We start from the raw sequence: 21,877 nt of genomic DNA on the forward strand, positions 1-21,877 counted from the left end.
AGTGAAGTATTTGGGGAAAAAAAGATTTACGAAAACAGGTAAAACAAAGTATGAGAAACACTATCCAATCTTACTGTGAGGAATCTCATAGCAAAGCTAAAATTAGAAAGATAAACTCTTATGGCTCTTTTTTTAATCTTTTGAAATATAAATAAAGCACGACAAAGAAAAGTGGAATGCAATGCCAATTCTCTAGTGCAGAAATATCACTTGCTTACGAAGGATCCTGGTCTGGTTGCTTAATACTATAGCATTTTGGCTCACATTACCTACAAAAGGGGAAAAAGACTTGAAAATATCTGTCTCAAGGGACTGTTAGAAAGTTGATTAACATACATATTTTAAAATCCTCTGCTTTTTCGGAGCATAAAGATTTTTAATTACAATAGCAACTAAATTTTAGCCCTAACATTGAATATCAGTTGTGAAAAAGTCGTTTCCCAAAAATGGAGAACTGGTTTCTTCATATTTAAAAATGCTCTGCTGGGGACAAAGTCAATTCTCACTGCAACTGTATACTTCAACAGCTATCCCTTGCTGAAAAGGCTTAGGAACTGCTCACTGGATCCATGTTCTACATCCCAATAACTAAAGCTCAACTCAGTCTATTACCTTACCTTTAAACGAGGGCCCATGTTCTGAGAACCAAGTAGAGCACTCCTATTCACCAAGGCAGGTCACTTTTGGCCCCTTTCACCTTGTCTTCCAACTTCCACATGAAAGAAAAACGCCGCAAGGTCAACAGAAAGGGTCTATCCATCAGACTTTGTCACAGTAACCAGGTCAGTGTTTCTGGGATGAACTGGATGAATTCCAGGGTAGAGAAATACAGCCCAAGAATATATCATTCCTGGACTTCTCTCTAGTGCAGGGTACAATCGGCTGCCAAAGGATGCCCCAGGATCCTGTCCAAAAAAGAAAATAGGGTTAGTTGGAACAGGTTTTTATTTGCGAAAAAGATTCCCCAGAAAAAAAACAAAGAGAAGGCACAACAGGCAGTGGAAATCGAGACACTAAAAATAACCAAGAATTAGTAAACTCTGACCAAGCATTCTCAATTAAAACTCCACACAGTTTCCTTGAGGCCTCTGACTCCACAAGAAAAGTCAACTGGCAACCTCACTGTCTATAACTATTTCTTCAGCTGAGAAGTGCCAGAGCTTCTTTCAGTTCAGTGTCCCCAAATACTTCCCTATCCTTATGACTTTATTCTTTTCCATGATTCAGCATAGAGGTTAAGAGCACTGAGCTTCAGAATTAGACACAGGTCTTGGTTTTTTTGACAGGGTCTTTCTCCATCACCCAGGTTGGAGTGCAGTGGCATGATTACAGCTCACTACAGCCTTGACCTCCTGGGCTCAAGTGATCCTCCCGCCTCAGCCTCCCAAGTAGCTGGGACTACAGGCATGCACTACCACACCTGGCTAATTTTTTATTTGTATTTTTTGTAGAGACGGGGTTTTGCCATGTTGCTCAGGCTGGTCTCTAACTCCTGAGCTCAAGAGATCCTCCTGCCTTGGCCTCCCAAAGTGCTGGGATTACAGGTGTAAGTCCATTCTTCAGTAGAAGCAAACTAGGCCACAGACTTAAAGAGTAACCTTCAGCACAACCACATACCCAGTTTGAATATAATGGGGCTGCAGCACAGGGTCTGGAGCAACCACAAAGACAAGTGAGATGAAAGCACAGACAAAACTGGGTTACGGAGGGCCTTATATGCCATGATAAGGAATTGAGACAATATTCAGCTGGAAAGGAGAAACCTCCAAAGAGCTTTAAAGCCCAATCTATCAGCCTATGCAGTCTGCTCCCTTCGTGCCCACATATGCATTTCCAAGACATGCTTAAATAAAGTTGATTTTATATTTAAAACAGTAAAACCTGCTACTACGAGTCAGGGGAAAATCTGTGAACTTTCAAAATAAAGTCACTAAATAAAGTGCAGTGAAGTCAGTTTATAACTCTCAAAGATATTCATGAACCAAAAATGTAGCAGAAAGGGGGTTTATGGCAATGCATACACAAACAGCCACCATAAGACAAATGAGAAGAGACTACTAATTAGTAAATGCAGAGACAGTCTTACCATATGGCAGGAACTGTTCTCAGTACTTCATACATACAAACTCACAGATACAATTATCCCTATTTTAACACAGATACAATTATCCCTATTTTACAGATGAGGAAACTGGGACACAAAAAGGTTAAAGTCCTTTTCCAGGAAAACACACAGTGAGCAGTGGAGCTGAGTCAAACTCAGACAACCCGGACCCAGGATCCATGCTTTTAATGACTACCCTACTGCCTCTCTACTATGGGAAACTAAGGAAGAAAGCACAAAATGCTAAAAGAACAGAATGAGTGAAGACTAGCAAATGAAATTAAGTTGGCAAACTTTTATCATTAAAAATAAATAAGTATATGTATCTAGTTTAAAATACGGCAACATGGCCGGGCACGGTAGTTCACGCCTGTAATCCCAGCACTTTGGGAGGCCAAGGCAGGCGGATCACTTGAGCCCAAGAGTTCAAGACCAGCCTGGGCAACATAACAAAACCCCATCTCTACAAAAAATACAAAAATTAGCCAGGCATGGTGGCAGGCACCTGTGGTCCCAGCTACTTGCAGGCTGAGGTCGGGGTTGGCTTGAGCCCAGGAGGCAGAGGTTGTAGTGAGCCGAGATCATGCCACTGCACTCCAGCCTGGGCAACAGAGCCAGACCCAGTCTCAAAATAAATAAATAAATAAATAAATAAAAAACGCCAACAGACTTGCCAAGTACAAGAGCCAAAACCTGGGTCAACTGGCAACTCGAACCAGCTTAAAGGATCCACAAACAACAGACTATACACATAAGCTGTAAGAGATCCCTATGTAGAATACTATATGAGGAATTTTTAAATGACACTTTTAGGGAATAAACAACATAGGGAAATGCTCACAAACAAAATGTTAAATAAAAAAGCAGGCACAAAACTGTTTATGTAGCACAAGCCCACATTTAGAAATATAACATTACATAAAGAAGACTGAAAGGAAAAATAGAAAAATATTAATAGTGATCATTTCTTGGTATATGGAATTATAAATAATTTTTATTTTCTACCTGTATTGTACCTTTCAGTGTTTTTCAAATTCTTAATGTTGCAAGGACATGTAAAAAGTTTCTATTTCTGGAGAACACATTTTTGAGGGGGACTGATTTTCTTTAAATAAGCAAGAGAATGGGCAAGTTATCCTTTTTGAAATAAGAAAATGGTACAAAGAAATTAAGATAACAGATTGTCCATCCTGGCTAACACGGTGAAACCCTGTCTCTACTAAAAAATACAAAAAAAAAACTAGCCGGGCAAGGTGGCGGGAGCCTGTAGTCCCAGCTACTCGGGAGGCTGAGGCAGGAGAATGGCGTAAACCCGGGAGGCGGAGCTTGCAGTGAGCTGAGATCCGGCCACTGCACTCCAGCCTGGGCGACAGAGCAAGACTCCGTCTCAAAAAAAAAAAAAAAAAGATAACAGATTGTACTGAACTTTTCTTTGTTTTTTTTTTTTTTTTTTGAGATAGAGTCTCGTTCTGTTGCCCAGGCTGCAGTGCAGTGGCATGATCTTGGCTCACCGCCTCACTACAACCTCCACCTCCTGGGTTCAAGCTATTCTCCTGCCTCAGCCTCCCTAGTAGCTGGGACTACAGGTGCGCACTACTATGTCCGGCTAGTTTTGTATTTTTGGTAGAGACAGGGTTTCACCTGTTGGCCAAGCTGGTCTTGAACTCCTGACCACAGGTGATTTGCCCACCTCAGCTTCCCAAAGTGCTAGGATTACAGGCATGAGCCACCATACCCGGCCTGAACTTTTATTTCTATTCACTATGATCTTAGTAGGTTTCCAACCCTGTAATCAGCTATTTGATTATTAAATCAAATAACTCCTAGTTCTAATGTAAGCTTTACTGTCCCTACCATGAGCTACCATGCTCACCCCAATGATTCAGCATCTCTACTGAGCTTCAAAACTCAACTCAAGCACTCCCCCTTCTCTGGTCCTGCTCCAAGGCCTCTCTGAGGACTCTACCCACACCAGATAGAATCAACCACTTCCTCCTTTGTGGTACTTCTCTGCTGAAGATACTTCTGTAATAGCATTTATTAGTCTGTATTGAAATTATTTGTTTATATAGCAGTCCTCCTAATAGATTGTGGACTCCCCAAGGAACACTGACCAGGTCATATCATTGCCTCCCCATGGCTAGTATGGTGTTCAGCCCTGCTATTTCAGAGTCTACTTTCACAAGATCCCCAGGTGAGTCCTATGCATGCTGAAGTTTGAGAAACATGGTTTAGACTCTAGAGCAGTCAGTATGAGAAGGGGCTCAACATTCTGTATCTCTAACAGGTTCACAGGTAATGCTGATGCTGCTGGTCTCCTAGACCACACTTTCACACACGCCCCTGTTGTCCTAGCTACTCGGAAGCTAAGGCAGAAGGATCTCCTAAGCCCAGAAGTTTGAGGCTGCCACGAGCTGTGATCACACACACACACAGAGAGAGAAAGAGAGCCATGAAAAACATGATATAAAAGTCCATTTCAAAATTTTGGTGCATACAGAGCTAGTGGCAGCACACAGAAGTTCTGATATCACCTACTGATGTCCACCAAATGACAAGACAAAAGAAAGATGTTTGCTTTGTAAGATGCAATCTCCAGCATTCTCCACAGAGAAGCACCAGCTATGAGTCCAGGGACATGAACTTAAAAAAACAAATCATCCAATTATCAAAAAGCGCATAGGTTAGGGTGGTCTAACTAAGCATGTTCCAAGAATATATCAGACACTTTGGATTATTAGTTTACATTTACTATGGCTTAATTCCACTCTTGGTTTATACTCCCCAACCCTAAATCCCACCATAAAAGATTACCCTCCTCCATCAAGTTTATACTCTTGAGATATTTATACAGTTGTCTATTTCTGCTATCGTGGTTTAGACAAGTTATACGGTTTTCATTTATACTTTCTTCATCTGTCAGCCCCTCTAGTCTCTTAATCATCCTGTGGGTCTTCTGTGAACTCTCTCCAGCTGGTCCCCAACAATCCAGTAATGAGGTGCCTCCAAATGACTGCGGCCTTCCAGGGACAGCCTCATTAGTCAGAACAGGATGAACTCACTCTCCTCAGTTCTATGACATAATACTCCTGAGTAGGCAATCCCCCAAATCACAGAAATCTAATGTGCCACCATATTAGACTGTACCCCATTCTATAACTCCCAGATGTGGACATCGGGGCATGCTAGAATGTGCTAGAAGCCAGAGGATAAATGACACATGTTCCCACGGCATCTATTTCACTAGAGGATGAGTGACTGGGGAGAGAAAAAAAAGTTCACGCTAAATCAAACTCATAGATAATAAAATAGAATGCAATATTTGCATGAATTTCTAAAGATAAAACATGGGTATGTTGAATATATTAATGGATATTCTGAACTTGAAGCAGAAAGGCTGCTTGGGGCTCTGCTCCTAGCACCAAGGAGTTAACATGTCCTTTACCACTAGAGGTAATTGAGCCAAAACCCTCACTCAACTTCTGATCTACTGTGCATTACCACTCATCCCATATACTTACATTTTAAATGATATTTTTCTGCTATGTTTCCCCATCCTGGATATCTATATTTTCTCTTTGCCTAAAATCATTTGCTGCAGGAACACACGTCATTTATCATCTGGCTTCTAGAACATTCTTGCATGCCCTGATGCCCAAATCTGGGAGGCATGAAATGGGGTTACAGTCTAATTGACTCTATAATTCACAGACTACCAACATCTATAGGTTCCTCTGCATCGTTCATTCTTCATTCATTTCACAATTCTTGAGCATTTGCTATATGTTGGGCTGTGTGCTAAAAGCTAAAGTCACAAGGATAAATAAGACAGGGTGCTTTCTTAACCTCAATGAACTTGGTTCACCACGGGAGAAGGACAATGCAATGTTGCAAGTGCCATAAAAGAGGAATAAGCAAAGTATGGAGGGCAGAGGAAGGAGAGGTAACTGCATGTGCAAGTGGAAAAGCAGAGACAACAGAGCTGATTACTTAAGGATGAGTAAGCAGGCTGGGCATGGTGGTTCATACCTGTAATCCCAGCACTTTGGAGGCTGAGGTGGGAGGATGGCTTGCGCCCAGGAGTTCAAGACTAATCTGGGTAACATAGTGAGATCCCATCTCTAAAAAAAAAAAAAAAAAAAAAAAAAAAAAAAAAAGGCTGTGTGTAGTGGTATGCACCTATGGTCCCAGCTACTCAGGAGACTGAGGTGGGAGGATCATTTGAGCCCAGGAGGCTGAGGCTGCAGTGAGCCCTGATTGCTCCACTACACTTCCGCCCAGGTGAAGAGCAAGACCCTGTCTCCAAAGAAAAGCAAAGTGTTTAGAAAGACCACCTGGGGCTAAACTAGGATGACTACCATGTAGTGGTTAAGAGCATGAATCTTACTACTGAATGTTCTTAGACAAGTTACAGCAGGTCCTCAAACAACATCAGTTTCATTCAACACTGTTTTCTTATAATTTTGAGGAGTAAAAAAATTGACTCCTGGCAGGCACTAATGTGTGGAGTTCACACATTCTCTGTGTGGGTTTTCTCTGGATACTTGGATTTCCTCCCACATCCCAAAGATGTGCACTTCAAAGTTAACTGGCATGTCTACAGTGTCCCAGTCTAAGTGAGGGTGAGGGGTGTGTGTGTGTGTGTGTGTGTGTGTGTGGGTATGTGTGTGTGAGAGAGACAGAACACGAGCAAGAGAGAGCGAGCGAGCGAGCGAGCAAGCGCACGAGCGAGAAAGCCAGAGCCCTGCAATAGAATGGCGTCCCATCCAGCGTTGGTTCCCAACTTGCACCCCAAGCCCTGGCCACCCTCAACCATGGACTGGAATAATTGGGTAAATGTTACAATTATCTAACTTGATTTTATCAATCTTTCTTATACATACTGCTCTCATTTATTTCAATATGTATATTATGTTCTGCTCTTTATTTAAAATAGTTTGGTGATATTTTTGTGACCAGAAATATGCCATAGGAACTTAATTCTTGTTTATATCAATTAGCCTATGGTAAGACTGGTTTCAATATACATCATTTTGTTTGAAGTAGAAGTTTCCAAGAACCTATCGACATCAAGTGAGGACTTGCTGTACTTAAACTTCTCTTCAGTTGCCTCATATGTAAAATGGAGATGCACCGAGAAAAGGAAGGAATCCAGCTGCTCTTGGAGAACAAGACTTGGAGAATAAGGACAAGGAGAATTGGTTGAGACTGAAACTTTACACCCAGGTGACATGGAGTGCCTTGGGGGACAAGGCTCTATGCACAGACCAGGCTGCTGGGTTGCCAGGTTATGAGGGTGGTTTGTGCCAGGCCACAACAGTCCAACCCACAGTAAGTGAGGAAGATGGCTTGAATCTACCTGAAGGACTCACTGGTTTTCCAGAGAGATTCCATGTGGAAATAACCATGGAAACAATCCAAAATAATGGATTTTCCAGTGTTCTCTCAAAGATGATGATAACAAGAATCAACCTTTATTGAGAACTTACTATGTGCCAAGCACTGAAGTGCTTCATCTATATTATCTCATTTAACCCTCACATCAACCATATGAGGAAAGCATACTTTATCCATATTTTACAGATTAGGAAACAGAGGCACAGGAAACTAAAATAACTTGCCTATAGCCATCCAGTTTATAAGTGAAGGAGTCAAGCAATGTGATTCCAGAGCTTACACTCTCTCTTTACTCTTAACTGGGAATACTGATGTATCAAAAAGAACTTCCAGAAGGTCAGAAAAAATATATTATTCTTGGGATAGGAAGAATTAAGCTCAGAAATATTTAATTTGAAATTTTAGCCGGGTGTGGTGGCTCACACCTGTAATTCCAGCACTTTGGGAGGCCGAGGCGGGCGGATCACGAGCTCAGGAAATCAAGACCATCCTGGCTAACACGGCGAAACCCTGTCTCGACTAAAAAAAACAATTAGCCAGGCATGGTGGCGGGCACCTGTATTCCCAGCTACTAGGGAGGCTAAGGCAGGAGAATTGGTTGAAACCAGGAGGCAGAGGTTGCAGTGAGCCGAGATCATGCCATTGCACTCCAGCCTGGGCAACAGAACGAGGGTCCTTCTCAGAAAAAAAAAAAAAAAGGAATATGACTTCATTTTGACTTTAAGCAACAAAAAACAAAAGATGTTTTTTAACCAAGAGAGAAAAAGGATCACACATTTTAAATGAAGAAACTCTGGGGACAATGTGAAAGGGGGACAGGCCCATTAATGAACTACTGGTTCAATGGAGTAGCTACACACTGGCCACAATACAGACAGGGTCCAACGTAGACCCTCATTAGTCACATTGGTTGAGGGTGGCCAGGGCCTAGGGTGCAAGTTGGGAACCAACCCTGGATGGGTTGCTCTCCTGCTTTATGCTCTCAGAAGCAACAGGATCAAAGACCTGTGAGGTCAAATGGATAAAGGAGAGGAAGAAGCCAAGGACAAAGGCAAATTTTCTATTGTTGGGAGCCTGGATAAATGAAGGAGAATTAAGAAGGCAAAGCAAACATGAAAGAAAAGATGTATTAGTCCATTTTCATGCTGCTGATAAAGACATACCAGAGACTAGGTAATTTATAAAGAAAAAGAGGTTTAATGGACCCACAGCTCCATGTGGCTGGGGAGGCCTCACAATCACGGTGGAAGGTGAAAGGCATGTCTTACATGGTGGCAGGCAAGAGAGAATGAGAGCCAAGCAAAAAGAGAAACCCCTTATAAAATCATCAGATCTTGTGAGACTTATTCACTACCACAAGAAGAGTATGGGGGAAACTGTCTCTGTGATTCAATTATCTCCCACTGGATCCCTCCCATAACACATGAGAATTATGGGAACTATAATTCAAGATGAGATTTGGATGGGGACACAGCTAAACCATATCATCCCACCCCAGCCCCTCCCAAATCTCATGTCCTCACATTTCAAAACCAATCATGCCTTCCCAACAGTCCTCCAACTCATTTCAGTATTAACTCAAAGTTCACAATCCAAAGTCTCATCTGAGACAAGGTAAGTCCCTTCCACCTATGACCCTGTAAAATCAAAATCAAGTTAGTTACTTTCTAGATACAATGGGACTACAGGCAATGGGTAAATATACCTGTTCCAAATGGGAGAAACTGGCCAAAACAAAGGGGCTACAGGGCCCATGCAAGTCCAAAATACAGCAGCGCAGTCAAATCTCAAAGCTCCAAAATGATCTCCTTTGACTCCATGTCTCACATCCAGATCACGCTGATGCAAGAGGTGGGTTCCCATGGTCTGGGGCAGCTCCACCCCTGTGGCTTTGCAGGGTACAGCCTCCTCTGCAGCCGCTTTCACGGGCTAGTATTGAGTGTCTGAGGCTTTTCCAGGCACATGGTGCAAGCTGTCAGTGAATCTACCACTCTGGGGTCTGGAAGACGGTGGCCCTCTTCTTACAGCTCCACAAGACAGTGCCGCAGGGACTCTGTGTGGGAGCTTCAACCCCACATTGCCCTCCCACATTGCCCTTGCAGAGGTTCTCCATGAGGGTCCTGCCCCATAGCTGACTTCTGCCCGAACATTCAGGAGTTTCCATACATCCTCTGAAATCCAGGTGGAGGTTCTCAAACCTCAATTCTTGACTTCTGTGCACCCACAGGCTCAACATCATGTGTAAGCTGCCAAGGCTTAGGGTTTGCACCTTCTGAAGCGACGGCCCAAGCTGTACCTTGGCTCCTTTTAGCCACAGCTGGAGCAACTGGGGCACAGGGCACCAAGTCCCCTACACTGCACACAGCAGGGGGGACCTGGGCTCAGCCTTCGAAACCATTTTTTCCTCCTGGGCCTCCAGGTCTGTGATGGAAGTGGCTGCTGTGAAAACCTCTGACATGCCCTGGCGACATTTTCCCCATTGTCTTGGTTCCTCTTTACTTATGCAAATTTCTGTAGCCAGCTTGAATTTCTCCTCAAAAAATGGGTTTATCTTTTCTATCGCCACTGTCAGGCTGCAAATTTTCCAAACCTTTACACTCTGCTTCCCTTTTAAACGTAAGTTCCAATTTCAGATCATTTCTCTCAAGTCCAAAGTTCCAGAGTTCTAGGCAGGAGCAAAATGCTTCCAGTCTCTTTGCTAAAGCATAACAAGAGTGACCTTTGCTCCAGTCCCCAACAAGTTGCTCATCTCCATCTGAGACCACCTCAGCCTGGATTTCATTGTCCATATCATTATCACCATTTTGTTCAAAGTCATTCAACAAGTCTCCAGAAGTTTCAAACTTTCCCATATTTTCCTGTCTTCCTCTGAGCCCTCCAAACTATTCTAACCTCTGCCTGTTACCCAGTTCCAAAGTTGCTTCCACATTTTCAGGTATCTTTACAGCACCGCCTCACTTCCAGTACCAATTTACTGTATTAGTCCATTTTCACACTGCTGATAAAGACATACCAGAGACTAGGTAATTTATAAAGAAAAAAAGGTTGAATGGACTCATAGTTCCACATGGCTGGGAGGCCTCACAATCATGTCAGAAGGCAAAAGTCATGTCTTACATGGCAGCAGGCAAGAGAGGATGAGAGCCAAGTGAAAAGGGAAACTCCTTATAAGATCATCAGATATTGTGAGACTTATTCACTACTGTGAGAACAGTATGGGGGAAACTACCCCATGATTCAATTATCTCCCACCAGGTCCCTCCCACAACAATGGGAATTATGGGAGCTAAAATTCAAGGTGAGATTTGGGTGGGGACACCCAAACCATATCAAAAGATAATGAGTAGAGAATTAAACATGTTAAGTTTGGAGTGTCTACAGGATATCCAGGTGAATATATTCAAAAGGTACACAGAAATAAGCACATGAAGCTAGAGAGATGCCAATATCCTGAAGACACGGAAAATGGCAAAGACCACCATAAAAAGCAGAGACCAACCAACCAACCAACAAACAAAAAACCAATCATAGAACCCTGAGGGGATCAACCTTGAAAAAAAAAAAAAAAAAAAAAGGAGCCAACAAATGAGAAGGAAAAAGAGGACAGGAGGAGAAAAATTGTAAAAGTAGTTTACCAGAGGCAAAAGAAAGTGATTATTTCTAGAAATTGGTCATAAACAATATCAGATCCAGTAAAGATTTCTGCCAAAGGGGGGACACAAAATCAGCCCCCAAGTTTTCTTCCTGAATTATCTGTGACACTCATTTTCTGATCTAGTAACTTCTTCAATACATTTATGTCTTATTTCTATCTCATTAATAAGAGAATATTAAACTAAACTTGACCTGACGCTGATAATTAGTAAACTCTTTGCAACTCAATTCAGTAATACTAATTATTATTTCAAAATCATTTTAATGCCTATAACAAATTCAGATCTAAACTAATCTGAATCCACTGTCAATCTCAGCAGTCGGCAACCTTTTTGGTACCAGGGACCAGTTTTGTGGCAGACAATTTTTGCATGGACAGCAGGTGGGAGGGTGATATCAGGATGAAATTGTTCCACCTCAGATCATCAGACATTACATTCTCATAAGGAGCACACAACCTAGATCCCTCACACCCACAGTTCACAATAAGGTTCGTGCTCCTATGAGAATCTAATGCCGCTGCTGATCTGACAGGAGGTGGAGCTCAGGTGGTAACGCAAGTGATGGGGAGGGGCTGTAAATACAGAAAAAGCTTTGCTTGCTCACCCGCCATCACCTCCTGCTGTGCAGTCCTGTTCCTAACAGGCCATGGACTGCTGAAGGTCTGTGGCCCAGGGATTAGGGACCCCCGCCTATCCTGTATAAATCACTGGCCAAAAAATCTCCTAAGTTTTTAGCACCGCCAGTAAAATCAGTTTTACTGAGGTATAAATAAACATCAATTTGAAATGTACAATTACTTTTGACAACTGTGTAAGGTTATTATATAAAGTGTAGTCATGACACAAAACACTTCATCATCCCCAAAAGTTCCCTTATGCTCTTTGCAGTCAGTCCTCCTCCCACAAGCCCCTGCACAACCACCGATACGCTATCACTGTAGTTTTGCCTTTTACAGAATGCCTTATACATTTGCATCACATGCAAAATGTAGTCCTTTGTGTGTACCATTTTTACACTTAGGTTCTTAGATTCATACATGCTGTTACATGTTTCAGTAGTTCACTCCTTTTTCCTGCAGAGTAGTACTCCATTAAATGGACATACAGCAAATTGTTTATTCACCAGATGAAGGACATTTGGGTTATATCCAGTTTGGTGGTATCATGGATAAAGCTGCTATGAACATTAAGCTACAAATCGGTAGACACATGCTTTCATTTCTCTTGGGTAAACATATAAGAATGGGACTGCTGGGTCATATGGTAAGTATATATTTAACTTACAAGAAACTGCCAAACTGTTTACCAAAGCGGCTGGACCACTTTGCATTTCCACCAGCAATGCACAAGAGGCGGGTTGCTCTACATCCACCAACACTTGGTACCGTCTTTTAAGTTTACCCATTCTAACAGGTGTGAAGTGATAGTTCATTGTGGTTTTAATTTGCATTTCCCTAAGAACTAACAATATTGAGTATTTTTTCATGTGTTTATTGGTTATTTGTATTAGTTTCTTTGAAGTATCTATTCAAATCTGTCTTTTTTAAAAATCGAGCTGTTTGTCTTCTTACTATTGAGTTGTAAGAGTTCTTTATACATTCTAAATGCGAACCCCGAATATCTGAGACAGGTCTCAGTTAATTTAGAAAGTTTATTTGCCAAGGTTGAAGACGCGCACCCAGGACACGGCCTCATGAGGTCCTGACGACATGTGCCCAATGTGGTCGGGGCACAGCTTGCTTTTATACATTTTAGGGAGACATGAGACATCAATCAAGATGTTTATTGGCTCAGTCCAGAAAGGCAGGACAACTTGAAGTAGGGAGGGGGGCTTCCAGGTGAGAAAAATGATTACATTTTTTTGAGTTTCTGATTAGCCCTTCCAAAGGAGGCAATCAGATATGCATCTATCTCAGTAAGCAGAGGGACAACTTTCAATAGAATGGGAGGCAGATTTGCCCTAAGCAGTTCCCAGCTTCACTTTTCCCTTTAGCTTAGTGATTCTGGGGCCCCAAGACTTATTTTCCTTTCACATAAATACAAGTCCTTTATTAGATAAACATTTTGCAAATATTTTCTGTGGTTTGCCTCTTCATTTTCTTAACAGAAAATACACTTTTTAAAGAGTAAAAGTTTCTAATTTTGATGAAAGCCAACATAAATTTTTTGTTCATAGTTTGTGGTTTTTGTGTTCTATTTTTTAAAACTCCACCTAGCTCAAGGTCACAAAGATTTTCTCCTGGTTTTTTTCTAGAGGTTTATCTAAAAGTTTCACAAGAGAAAATTCTCTCATCAAATTTTTTAACAAGACTTTTTAAAACTCCTGCATTCCATTTATCTCAGAGTTATTAAGTTTTATTCCCTCTGTTTCTTTCAAATTCAATGCCACACATAACCATACACTATTTAAGCTATAGTCTGTTTCTTTTTTTTTTTTTTTTTTTTGAGACGGAGTTTGGCTCTTATTGCCCAGGCTGAAGTGCAATGGCACGATCTCGGCTCACTGCAACCTCCGCCTCCCAGGTTCAAGCGATTCTCCTGCCTCAGTCTCCCGAGTAGTTGGGATTACAGGCATGCACCACCATGCCTGGCTAATTTTGTATTTTTAGTAGAGACAGGGTTTCTCCATGCCCATCAGGCTGGTCTCGAACTCCTGACCTCAGGTGATCTGCCCACCTCAGCCTCCCTAAGTGCTGGGATTACAGGCGTGAGCAACCACGCCCGGCCCCAGTTATAGTCTATTTCTGAATTTGGAAAGATTTTAATATTTTAACAGATTTTTCTTCTCTTCAATCTAGTAAATGGAATGCTTAAATTTAGCCAAGGTTTTAGTCCTTCACTTCTCTCCAAATCCACGTAAGACCTCTGCACCCCTGATACTGGTTCTTAAAACAACAACTAAATTCCACAACCCAGAACATGCACCTTGAGGTTAAGCCAGGGGCAATAAACTAGTTACCCTTCTGGCTTTAAAGAGAGTCTTTTATGAGATCATTCCCACCTTACTGAGTCACTCTAACCTGTGATGAGACTGGAAAAAGTTGTCCTATAAATCACTCACTGGTTAAATTAAAATTTTGGCTTATTAAGATTAAGCTAACCAAGATAAAAGTCATTCTGCAATTCTTTTTTTTTTTTTTTTTTTTTTTCTGAGACGGCGTCTCGCTGTGTTGCCCAGGCTAGAGTGCAGTGGCCGGATCTCAGCTCACTGAAAGCTCCGCCTCCCAGGTTTACGCCATTCTCCTGCCTCAGCCTCCCGAGTAGCTGGGACTACAGGCGCCCGCCACCTCGCCCGGCTAGTTTTTTGTATTTTTTAGTAGAGATGGGGTTTCACTGTGTTAGCCAGGATGGTCTCCATCTCCTGATCTCGTGATCCGCCCGTCTCAGCCTCCCAAAGTGCTGGGATTACAGGCTTGAGCCACCGCACCCGGCCAATTCTGCATTTCTTATATTAGTTTGGATTCTCTCTATCGCACCATTCTCTCTAAAATAAGCCAGAGTTCTTCAGACCCTAATTTCTTTTTGTATAGTATATACAAAGGCATAGCTTAGATTCAGCTGTCCCTGGAGTTGTTTCCCATTCGTTCTCAGCACAGTTTAGAGAAAGCAGGAAAAAGGGATTCAAAGCTAATGTGAGTGTAACAGGGAAAACAAGAAGTGAGAATTTCTCATTGCTCATTTTGTATCCTCATGGGGAGAAAAACAAGAGAGAAAACTGGCTCATCTATGTCACTGTCCCATTCTTAACCCTAAATCTGGAAAATACTAGCTTCAGTTTCCTACTCCATCCTATCCTGATGTGTTTTCTATATACAAAACCGACTCTACTATGCCTGAGCCACAGAGGACAGGCCCCCATGTTCCCATCTCATGGCAGCTTTTATGCTTAGGTGACCTTGGACCACTGAATCTTGGCTATAACAGGAAGATTTTAAAAGTAATTCTCTGAATCTGACAAGCCGTCTCCCTCAATAAGTCTAGGAAGCTATTATTCCATTAACTGTGCCTGAAGTGGCAGGCACACAGCCAGATCTGCAGCCCAGTCGGGTGGAACTGGAATGGTCACATGTATACTTAAAAGCTAACTCTGCCTCTACTACCATCCACTACTTTCAACTCTGTGCTTATTTTTAAGAAAAATAAATTATTTATATAATTGAAAGGAAAAACAATGTTATTTAAATGAGCATTTTACAGTTAAGATTCTAAGAAGAAAAACTCAACTAGCCATAGATATGGTACCCTAAGATAGCTTGATTTGAAGGAGAAACTCAACACTTAACCTATTCAAAACAAAATTTCTGTTGACCTAATAATTAATTTTACCAAAGAAAGGTCTATTAATTTCTTCAAATGCATATTAAGAAGCGACTACATGCCAAGCAATATGTTGGACCCTAAGGATTCCAGAATGAGTAAAATATCCTCAACCCCTTAGATATACAAAAGCTTAGTAAAGAAGACAGACAAGTAAATAATTACGTAGTTATACTTCCATGTAGTAAAATCTATGAGGTGAGCATGGAGTGTATGGATGGATACCTTAATCAAGATCAGCTCTTAGTGTCTCAGGAACGTTCACATCACGCTCCTGGAAGCAAAGTCAACTCTTTCATAGAGTTAACAATGCGTTGGGGGTCAAGGAATACAAAATACTACCTATGAAGTATTACTTATTCTCAGGGTCAATGACTCTGGTCAGAGGGGCTTCTTGGACCACATACATAGCATAGAAAAAGCACTCACTGGAAATACCAACTTATTTATCAAAATGACACACGATCTGATGGGGCACAGTGGCTCACACCTGTAATCCCAGCACTTTGGGAGGCCGAGGCGAGCAGATCACCTGAGGTCAGGATTTCGACACCAGCCTGGCCAACATGGTGAAATTCCATCTCTATTAAAAATACAAAATTTAGCCAGGCTTGGTAGCGGGCACCTGTAATCCCAGCTACTCGGGAGGCTGAGGCAGGAGAATTGTTTGAACCCAGGAGGCAGAAGTGGCAGTGAGCCAAAATGGCACCACTGCTCTCCAGCCTGGGTGACAAGAGCAAAACTCCATTAAAAAAAAAAAGAGGACAGGCGCAGTGGCTCACGCCTGTAATCCCAGCACTTTGGGAGGCTGAGGTAGGTGGATCACGAGGTCAGGAGATCGAGACCATCCTGGCCAACAGGGTGAAATCCTATCTCTACTAAAAATACAAACAATTAGCCAGGCGTGGTGGCGGGTGCCTGTAGTCGCAGCTACTTGGGAGGCTGAGGCAGGAGAATTGTGTGAACCTGGGAGGCGGAGCTTGCAGTGAGCCGAGATCGCGCCACTGCACTCCAGCCTGGATGACAGAGTGGGACTCCATCTCAAAAAAAAAAAGAAATTACACATGATCTAACTGGAATGTGGTATTTTGGATTCAGTTTGGGGACAGAAAAAGGAAATCAGTGGAGAAACTTGTGAAACCCAAATAAAGTCTATAGTTTAGTAATAGTATTGTACCAATGTTAATTTCTTAAATGTGACAGTATGTGCCATGGTTATATAAGAAGTTAACATTAGGAGAAGCTGGGTGAAAGGTATACAGGAATACTCTGTACTATCTTTGCAACTTTTTTATAAATTTAAAATTATTCCACAATTTTAAAATATTTAATTACATATGGTGCTCCCCTTTACATTCTCACTCCCCCTTAGGATTCTAATCATGTCTCCCTAATCATTGCCCCAATTCAGGTAATGCTGGCCTAAAACTTTTTAAGTATCTTTTTTAACCCCTTTCTATGAACTGTTTGCACAGCCCACCTGGGATTTCTTCTTTACCAAGACATGAAAAACTAGATCACACTTGGGAAGTTTTAACTGTTTTCCGTTCCTAATATGTTTACCATATATACCGGGAGTACCTTGAATTTGAACTTCCCAAACTGGACAAGAGAGGGGTTAAAATAACATGCTCTGGGTCTCTGGATAAAAGCAAGGGGACATTACAGAAAATATGTTGTATATTAATAGATTATCTAATCTCTGGCCAAAAAGTACAATATACAGAACATCAATTAACAGATGTTAACTATTAGCATCTCAACAGTAACAAGCTGCACCGAAATAAATGCCTTTGCTCTGAAAAACATGATGCAAATTGCTCAACTGTTCAAGGTAACAAAAACTCATAAAATCATATGGAACCGTTCAATGAGACTAAATGACAAAACATGTATCTACCATGACTATTTAGTTTCTAAAAGCTAAGTGAATACCCATCTTTATAAACTCTATCTTGTAGAACAGTTTTCAAAAGAGCCATCAGGAAAACATCATTATGGTGCTGTAACACCATATCAACGGCTCCGGCATGCATGTGTGTACACACACATACACATACACAAACTGCAACAAGGTTAAACAACCTCCAAAGTTTGAAAACTACTATATGAAAGAACACTAGTGAAGGCTAAGCATTCAGAACGCTTCAGAAGCGACTACATGCCAAGCAATATGTTGGACCCCAAGGATTCCAGAATGAGTAAAATATCCTCAACCCCTTAGATATACAAAAGCTTAGTAAAGAAGACAGACAAGTAAATAATTACGTAGTTATACTTCCATGTACTACATGTACATACATGTAGTACATGGAAGTATACATACTTAAGTATACATACTTAAAAGCTAACTCTGCCTCTACTACCATCCACTACTTCAAAGAAAAAGAAACCAAATAAAAATAACTGAAATTTAAACCCATGTTAGTTAATAGCTAAAGTCATTTAAAAGGTAAAACGGTAAGGCACAGTGGCTCATGCCTCTTGTCCCAGCTACTCAGGAAGCTGAGGTGGGAGGATGGCTTGAGGCCAGGAGTTCAAGATCAGCCTGGGCAACACAGCAAGACCTAATAAATAATAAATAAAAGGTAAAATGATACACTAGAGTCCATTAAGGTAATACAATCTGATCTATTACATGGTACTAATATGTTGATAGTAGTAAATAAACATTACACAACAGTACTCTGACCTGGACCACTTCCAGAAAGATGAACAGGTAGAGTAATTCCTCTAAAATATTTCAACTCCCACATTTCTATTCAGCCACCAACCATACTTTATCTGTTTACAAGTCTCTCTCTAACACAGGACTGTGGTGAGATTGCCCAGGACAGAATGGGCCCTCAATAAATGCTTTCTGAATGAATGAGCAAGCGGCAGTAATCTATCTCTGAGGTATTCTTACAAAACCAATTCAATATCAAGACCTCAGAAGCAGAACATGCTGTATGCCATGCTACCATATTTAGAGGCCGGCAAGTTAATTGAAAAATAATTAACAGTGACTAATGTTCGTTGGGAGAAAAAAAGTCCTATCATGCAGGTCAGAAAAATAAATGTAAAAACTATAGCTTGAAAATGGACCAAAAAGTGAATCTACTTATAACTTTCTAACATTGAAATACAAGATATTCTTTAAGGAGTCTTTCATTATCCAGAATAATTTTATAAAGAAATTTGATACCAACTTAAATTAGTAAGTTAGACCAATTAGTGAATGGAATGAAGTCCAAGCCCAATTATGTGTTCAAACTGTGTGTCCAATGCCTTGGGCAATTTTTTCTCTTCAAGACTGCAGAAAAATGCAAAACAACCCTCTTGACTGCTGAGAAGGACTAAAATCATTTCTTTTCCTCACAAGTATGTGCCCAAAAGCAATTACTTTCTGCTCCCATCCATCACAAATCAACACCACCTCCTGGCTTCCCATCCCCCACTTTCCATCCCCATCAAAGAATGCTGTAGAGTATCTGACCACTTTCATTTCAATAAGCTATAAGAACCTCAGATTGCAATAAAATTACAACGCAACAAAAACAAATTTTTCTAAGCATGTTCTTATCCCCCATGGTGTTCCTACACTAATTTAGCTCCCTGTTAGGTATTAACAATCAAGGAAATCAGAACACTCTCAATAGAGGTTACAATAGAAATTACAAATGGCCTTTTTTTAAGTTGTTATTGTTCATGGATTCCAAAATTCAAAGTACACATTACCAGAAGACTGTTTTTCTGTCAGTGCCTGAATTTAAGTGCAAATTACTATTTAATGATATGTAATTTTCCCTCAGAACCTATATATAATACTAATCAGTCAAATGTTTAAGAAGAATAACTGACCATGTTATTTTAGCTTTTAGACAATAAAAAGCTTATTGTCTAACCACCAAGAGATACATAAAAAAACTGGTTGCTATTAGCTCTACACATGAATGACAGCTTGACAGAGACAACCTGCTCCAGAAAGATTAGGAACTTCTAGTAACCACAAATAGGGTAAAGCAGAAGGCACATACAGTATCTGTAGCTACTATTTCTACATCAAAAATTCCGAGCCCACAGATATGTAAACTATCAAGCTATCTAAATGAATGTGTGTCTGAAAGAGAAAGGAGAAGCAGAAAAACAGTTTACGCCCAAATCAAGAGAAGAAATCACCATGCGATTGAGCGTCCCAGGACCTGAAAACTTAATAAGGTTTTTGAGGTTTATGAACACATTCAAGTTCCAGTGCAACTATGTTAAAATAAAATGGGGCTGGTGCCGGGTGCTGTGGCTCAAGCCTGTAATCCCAGCACTTTGGGAGTCCAAGGTGGGCGGATCACCTGAGGTCGGGAGTTTGAGACCAGCCTGACTAACATGGAGAAACCCCGTCTCTACTAAAAATACAAAATAAGCCGGGTGTGTGGGCACACATCTGTAATCCCAGCTACTCGGGAGGCTGAGGCAGGAGAATCGCTTAAACCCGGAAGGTGGAGGTTGTGGTGAGCCGAGATCACACCATTGCACTCTAGCCTGGGCAACAAGAGCGAAACTCCGTCTCAAAAAAAAAAAAAAAAAAAAAAAAAGGGGCTGGGCACGGTGGCTCACGTCTGTAATCCCAGCACTTTGGGAGGCCCAGGTGGGTGGGTCACCTGAGGTCAGGAGTTTGAAACCAGCCTGGCCAACATGGTGAAACCCCATCTCTACTAAAAATACAAAAATTAGCAAGGTGTGGTGGCACACACACGCCTGCAGTCCTGGCTATTCGGGAGGCTGAGGCAGGAGAATTGCTTGAACCTGGGAGGTGGAGGTTGCTGTGAGCCGAGATAGCGCCACCGCACTCCAACCTGGGCAGCAGAGGGAGACTCCATCTCAAAAATAAAATAACATAACATAACATAACATAACATAACATAACATAGGCATAAAGTTCCAACTCTGCCACATATCCTCAAGTTGGAAGACACACAATGGTAACAACAGAAAACACTCTGGGTAGTCTGGTTTACACTCTTCTAGGGACCTCGCATGTTTACTATGAATAAATATAAGTCCTGAAAACATCCCAGTAAAAGAGTGCTATTATGATTATCTCCATTTTACAGATAAAGAAACTGAGACGCAGATAGATTAACTAACCCAATGTCATGGCAAGTTATGAGGCAGAGCAAGGATTTTAACCCCATCAGTCAGACTCCAAAGTTCGTGTTAAACAACAAACCGTGTTTCATCATAAGGGTTATACAACGGTCACCTTTTTTGAAAAAAACCTGATAACATTTTTCACTTCCAATTCTAGGACAGCATCATGCAATAAGAAAAGTATGACAGAGGTACCCATTCCATTCCCAGCTTGCTCAGTAGCCGGAGAATGGAAGACAAAGTGTAAAAAATAAATAAATAAATAAAGGTATAGACTATGGAATCAAGAGACTCAGACCCCTGAATAAAGTCTGTGGCTCAGTTTCCCCATATGAAAAACGAGAGTATTTATGTTATTGAGATGGTCAAAGAAGGCAATATGAATAAAGTGCCAAGTACGGTATACAGGATGACGGTTTTAATCTAAAGTTCACAGACATCCAAAGGGTCCACAGATGGGCTTCAGAGTCCACGAATCTCATAAAAAGTGTATTACAAACTGTATGTGTGCCCATTTTTTAAAGAATTGTTCCTGTCTTTCCACAAACTTTCAAGAAATAAGTTATCTCCAAAAGGTTAAGAACCACTGGAATACATAGCAGGTACTCAAAGAAAAAAGCTACTTTTTCCTCCTTGTTCTCACAAATTCTCCCTTTTTATTTAAGGATGACACACCAAGGCTTCACAATAAATGTCCATTGTTTCTCACCATTTTCCTGGCTTGGGTAAGCAGTAACATGCAAGCTAATGCCCCAATTCTCTAGCGATAAGTCTAAGCCCTCAAACACTGCTTCATTTCTCTTTTCACTGAGACGAGTACACGGTATGTACTCGAGGAGTATCATCCACCTAGCTGCACAAAGCACCATATCGGCTAGGAAAACCAAGTAGGAACCACAGCCTCAGGGTTGGACCGTAGACACCGGATGCCCCAACGCCGCAGGGTGAGGAGAATGTGTTCCCCCAAACTACTGGGCAAACCTGGAGTCTGACCCCCCTACCCTTGTCCTCCCTTCCTCTCTCTGGAACTCTGGAGAAGGCAGGTCTTCTGGGCTCTGCCTAGGGCTGCAGAGAAACGTTACCCAAGCCGGGGGTTGCAGCGCGATGAAGTTCCAGCTCTGGTCTCCTGGGAGGGGGCAGCAGCACTCAGCAGAAGACGGGCTCTCCACGCTCCCACCAAGAGACCCCAGAGTTGGTCTCTACCCGGCCTGGGAACCGGCTCGGGGGTTTGCCGTTTCCCCAAGGAGCTTCCGCTTCCGGGCTATCCTTTGCCGGA

The 21,877-nt window shown here is 41.7% G+C and overlaps 1 protein-coding gene across 13 annotated transcripts in view; it reads right to left on the reverse strand.

Annotated features, from left to right (window-relative positions):
* The window catches only part of AREL1 (apoptosis resistant E3 ubiquitin protein ligase 1), a 55,155-nt gene extending 33,296 nt beyond the window's left edge, over positions 1 to 21,859 (reverse strand). For all 13 annotated transcript variants that reach the window (XR_001492572.4, XR_012415973.1, XR_012415974.1 and 10 more), the window contains exons 1-2: positions 21,684 to 21,859; positions 618 to 905 (exon numbers count right to left, since the gene is read on the reverse strand). The gene's annotated coding sequence lies outside the window, so the exon portion shown is untranslated. The remainder of the gene's footprint in view (positions 1 to 617; positions 906 to 21,683) is intronic.
* Between the last annotated feature and the right edge of the window lie 18 nt (positions 21,860 to 21,877).

Source organism: Macaca fascicularis, chromosome 7 (genome assembly GCF_037993035.2).
Source record: "Macaca fascicularis isolate 582-1 chromosome 7, T2T-MFA8v1.1".
Classification (NCBI taxonomy): domain Eukaryota; kingdom Metazoa; phylum Chordata; class Mammalia; order Primates; family Cercopithecidae; genus Macaca; species Macaca fascicularis.